We start from the raw sequence: 5,753 nt of genomic DNA, 5'->3' as shown, positions 1-5,753 counted from the left end.
CCTGGATAGAGTTGGCTACAGTGGGTAAGTCATAAAATAAGAGAATTGATTTGGAACTACAGTCTCATCTGTTCCTGAACTCAAAGTAAACACGTACATACTACTCTGTGTCACTGTTTTACATCAGATGTTTCTATGTGGAATTATTAGTATTCTAGGGAGGCCTTTTCTGTGAAAGAACAGATTTATTTATGTTGCAAAGATAATAGGCCTATAATGGGAAGGGTAATGGAGATCTGTACTGAGGGCATAATGCTGCGATTCTGGTGGCTTGTTAAGATCAGTGGGTGCACACAGAGACAATAGCACTAAGAAAATGATGAGATGATCATTATGTGTTTTAAACCACAGTTAATTACACAAATTACACATATTAAGTGAAAGAGAATTAACCACTCACTTTGTACGTGCCTATTTGTAACAATAGGTGGCCTAATGAATATAAGAAAACAAGAAGTTAAAAGAATACCCATTCTCTCAAAAACCATCACAAGAACCAAACAATATTGTTTGGTTCCTGCTAGTGTTAGGTTATACTCACTGTCTAAGTTCACTGTAAAAAAAAAAAAAAAAAAAAAAAAGGGAAAACTAGTAGGTGTCTATAAAATGCAGCAACACACACCTTTGTCTCCAAAGTCCCAGAATTTAATACTGACTGGATCATTCTCCCACATTTATAAATGCTGCTAAAACATCTCTAGAATTAACTTCTGGACTCTACAGCCTATGTAATAACATGGATTGAAGAGAAGTATTGCAAAAATTAAAAATTTCAAAGTTTGAGTAAGAATTTATAGGAAAAAGGGTATGGAGAATTTTTGCTTCTTAGCCAGGGGAAGAAAAAGGATTAAGTAACAGATTTCAACTATAGGAACTATTACTTTCCACACATATTTCCTATTCTTTATGGACTGTGAGAATTTTGAGATATTAGGGTAACTACCATTTTGAGTATTTTTTTTTTCTAACCTGGAACCAGAAAGTAGAAATCTTCAGATACCACATATATGTGCAAAATGGACAAGCTTATCACAAATATTGTGCCACTCTTCTTAAAATTTCAACTTCTCTGTATCTTGAGAGTCAGCAAACTTTATGGATTCTATAAGTAAAAGATGCTGAACTCAAGAAAGCTGGAAATTTTAGACAAATGAGTACTATGGAAGAATAATCACAGGATTTTAAAGAGGGTAAACCTACATTAACTAATTTTAAGTCTAATTTTATCTGTGTCTTGGGTGTGATAGCATATAATATTTTCCCTGAGTGGCTTGAGGCATTTTCCCTTTGGGTTACTCAAGGCTTTATGCCTTCCCCATAGTTGTGCCACTCCTCTTTTCCAAGTGCACCATTAAAGAAAGAGTTATCCTTTCAAAGCATAAATTAAGTCTCGTTGTTACTGTAGAATTTTCTCAGTTAAATCAGTGAAAAGGTTGGGACATCTGGGTGGCTCAATTGGTTGAGCCTCAGGCTCTTGATTTTGGCTCAGGTCATGATCTCAGGGTCCTGGGACTGAGCCCTCAGTTCAAATTCTGTGTTCTGTATTCAGTCAGGAGTCTGCTTGAAGATTCTCTTCCTCTGCCCCTCCCCTGACTCAGACATGCTCTCTCACTTTCTCTCTCTCAAATAAATAAATAAATCTTCGAAAAAATCAGTGAAAAAGTCAAATTTTTAATTGTCTATTACTGTCTATATATTCAGTTGGGCCCCATTACCTTTCTGAAGTTTTCTATTAGTCACCCCAGCCCCTGTTCTCTAGCCAGAGGTCTTCTTGATACTAAACAAGCCAAATGTGTTCTCACCTTTCTCAATACCTACAATGTTCTTCCTTCTCAAATCCAAACAATTCATTCCCTTTATTCTCTAAGCTCCTGATCAATGTTCCCCATCAGTTAAGACCTTTGCATATCATCCTACATGAAATAGGAAAATACCAACTCTGCGTGTTCGATACCTTGACCTTCTATACATTTCTCTATAGAGCTTGTCATCATTTGAGTTGTGTGTTTATTTATGTTCTGTTTCTTTCTGCTATACATTATATGAATGCAGGCATTTTTTTTTAATTCTGTGAATCTATCTATCTAATCTATCTATCTGCCTCTGTATCCCTAGGACTTAAAACAATGCTAGAAACAATATGTCTTCAATATTTATCTGTTAAATGAATGAAAAAGTGGAAGCATGAATGAATGGCATTGTCACTATTGATGTATTTGCCCCATTTTCCTTACTAAAATTTAACTCTGAGAGGGCAGTTCCTTCTGTAGTTAGTTAAAAGATAATCACTGAATTAGCAGTGACTGATTAATATGTGTTCATTGACATTTAAATAGCTAACAGAAAATGGTGGTAATTCATTAAGGAACAGCATGAAAGAAGAAATGGTTTGATTGCATTTTAAGATGTTTCAGATGAAAATAACTATGGTCCTAATAAATAGAATGAAGAGCACATTAAAATTGTTGTGGGTCAATGTTTGCATCATAGTATAATCACTCAACAATTAACAAATGGTTATTGAGTGCCTTTGTTATGCTAGACATTGTGCCAGGACTTAAGGATATAACAGGAAGAAAGACACTGTTTGCTCTCCAAGGACTTGCATTCAACTGGGGAAACAGAGAAGTAAGCAGATGGTGAATAGAGTCTGATAAAATATTGTGTAGGATGACACCTAACTCAGTCATAGGATAAAAGGAATATTACTGAAGCACGTTATACAACTTACCACACAATTTAAGAATGAATAGTATGGCTTCAGTTAAGCATAAATTTAGTTAAGCATGGAAGATTAATATATATATGTATCACTTTACTAAGATGAAGTTTAAAATAAACCAATGTGATGGGAAAATACAGTGAGAAAAATGCTGAAAAACCATAAAGCTAGAAAAGGGGTAATAGACGAAGGAGACCAGATAAAGCTAAAAATTAAGCCAGGAGCTGGGAGAAATTCTCAAGCAGTCTAACTTGAACAATAGAAGTCCAGAAAGACAGGAATTAGAAGTAATAGTAATTAAAAGTACAGTTAAAATGGAGAATAGGAGACTTGGCTAAAAGTCTCTATATAAAGAAATTAGACTTCCTTATTCTCTCCCCAGCCTGAAAGTTTGGGAAACTTCCCCTCTTCCAACCCAAAAGAACAAGATAGAATTGAAACTCAGGAAAACTAGGCTTAGCTGAAGAAAGTATGGGTACTCTACTATAAAGAAAAGATGGATTGAATTAAAGTCTATTTAGAAAGTGGTGAAACTATTAGTCCTTTCCCGTAGTTAACTCCGAGAACATTAGCAACTAGACCTATACATTCTATGAGGGATTTGATGGCTTTCTCTTTGGGAAACTGTCTATGACAAAATTAAAACAAACAAAAAACCTTATATATAATAAATTGGCCCAGTCATAATAACCAAGAGTAAAGCATTGACTCAGAACGGCTTTCTCAACAGCAATCAGAAGACAGCCATGAAAATGTCTTCAAAACTCAAAATAGGGGTGCCTGGGTGGCTCATATGGTTAAGTGTCTGCTCTCGGCTCAGGTCATGATCCCAGGGTCCTGGGATCAAGGTCCACATCGGGTTCCTGGCTCAGCAGGGAGCCTGCTTCTCCCTCTCCCTCTGACTCTCTCCCTGCTCATGCTCTCTCTCTCTCTCTCTGTATCTGTGTCTCAAATGAATAAATAAAATCTTTAAAAAAATTTCAAAATAAAAGCTATTTCTACTTAAAATTATACCAAGACAAACTATTATTAATGGGTGAGATTAGAAGGACATTCTCAGGCATGCAGGTTGTGAGAAACTAACATTCCATTGTATGACTGGCACCTGTGGGATGTGTTCCACCAAACTGAGGAAGACATCTAATAAAGAAGAAGATCTGGGATCCATGAAATAGTGGATTCAACTCAGAAAATAGATAAAGTTCTCAGGAGGATTGAGAATAAAGAAAAGTCTGAGAATAAGATCTTTGTAGCAGGCTGGTGGAGAACATAGGGAAGATTGGAGCAGGAAGACAGAACTTCAGAGGGACATTTTTGAAGAAGATAAAACTGAGATTATCTTATAGGCTTAGGTGTATTTCAAGGAGATGCATGTTTCTGGGGGAGAATTAGTTCATAGGGACAATGAAAACACGCAAATGAATAAATGTAACATCTATGTTAACATAATCTTTATCAGTTTACTTTCCTTCCTTTCTTTGTTCGGCAAGCTCCTACATTTGTTTTTGTTTTGTTTTGGTAAAACCTCCCCAGTAAGCTACTTGCATGTAAATTCTTGTTTCAGGTTCTGTTTTGGGAGAATCCGAAGTAAGCAAAAATATATACACATAGTGAAATATTACATTAAGACAGAGTGGCAACTTGATATTGTATAAAAATCACTCCTTAATTCGGAAAAAGTTTTGAAAGAGATGCATGGAGAAGACCAAGTACAAAACCATTGTAGTAATCCAGATGAGAAAGGAAGATGTACTACAACAAAATAATGAGATTGTAGAAGGAGGCAAGTAGATGAATATGAAAGCTAAGTCAAAGGTAGAATCAAAAGGAATTAGCATTTGAGACAAGCCAGACCGTGAGGCTTTGTGTTTTCTCTTTCGCAGCCAGCACCGAGAGCGATGAGCATCTCTCGGGACAACTGGCACAAGCGCCGCAAGACTGGGGGCAAGAGAAAGCCCTACCACAAGACGCGGAAGTATGAGCTGGGACTCCCCGCTGCCAACACTAAGATTGGCCCCTACACACAGTCCGAGTCCCGGGAGGCAATAAGAAGTACCATAACTTGAGGCTAGACGTGGGGAACTTCTCCTGCGGCTCTGAGTGTTGTACGTGAAAAACAGGGATTATTGATGTCTCCAAAGCATCCAACAACGACATGGTCCGCACCAAGACCCTGGTGAAGAACTGTATTGTGCTCATTGACAGCACACCTTACCGGCAGTGGTACAAGTCCCACTATGCACTACCCCTGGGCCGCAAGAAGGGGGCCAAGCTGACGCCCGAGGAGGAAGAGATTTTAAACAAACAAACCAGAAAAACCGATCAAAGAAAATTCAGAAGAAATATGATGAAAGGAAAAAGAATGCCAAAATCAGCAGTCTTCTGGAGGAGCAATTCCAGCAGGGCAAGCTTCTTACGTGCATCGCTTCAAGACCAGGCCAATGTGGCTGAGCAGATGGCTCATGCTAGAAGGCAAGGAGCTGGAGTTCTATCTGAGGAAAATCAAAGCCTGGAAAGGCAAATAATCTTCCTCCTATCTTTGGTCATGTAATAAAAGTGTTTATTGTCCTGAAAAAAAAAAAGGAATTAGCATTTGTTTTGGATGTTGGTGGTAAGTGAAAGTAAAAAGTCAAGGGAATCATCCTTCCTTAGGCAACTGAATAAATGGGTAGGGAATACAGGAGGAAAGTCAGATTTAGGGAGTAGTTTCATAAGTTGAATTTTTTCAAAATTGAATATATTCAGTTGAAATACCTGTGTGATGCCCAGGTAGGCGCTTATACGTATGTGCTTAAAATTTAGGATTGGGGTTACAGAGTGTGATACACTGGAAATAATCAATTAGAGATTATGATAATTTAAATGATACCTGGGCACTGATTTAGTATAAAATATCTCAGTATAATGATAATAATTAATGTTGTGTAATAACATAACTTACATAGTATTTTCCCATATCAATTTCAGTTGTAAGTTGCTGAATATAATGCATAAAAATGTCATTAGAACTCCTTTTAGATTGTGTAGTAGG

General features: G+C 37.1%; 1 pseudogene; it reads left to right on the top strand.

Annotated features, from left to right (window-relative positions):
* The first annotated feature begins 4,620 nt into the window (after window positions 1–4,620).
* LOC113927392 lies at window positions 4,621–5,247 on the top strand (annotated as a pseudogene).
* Window positions 5,248–5,753: the final 506 nt, after the last annotated feature.

The sequence above is a fragment of the Zalophus californianus genome, chromosome 7 (assembly GCF_009762305.2).
Source record: "Zalophus californianus isolate mZalCal1 chromosome 7, mZalCal1.pri.v2, whole genome shotgun sequence".
Lineage (NCBI taxonomy): Eukaryota > Metazoa > Chordata > Mammalia > Carnivora > Otariidae > Zalophus > Zalophus californianus.
The sequence above is the reverse complement of the archived record's forward strand: the minus strand, read 5'-3'. Positions and strand labels throughout refer to the sequence as shown.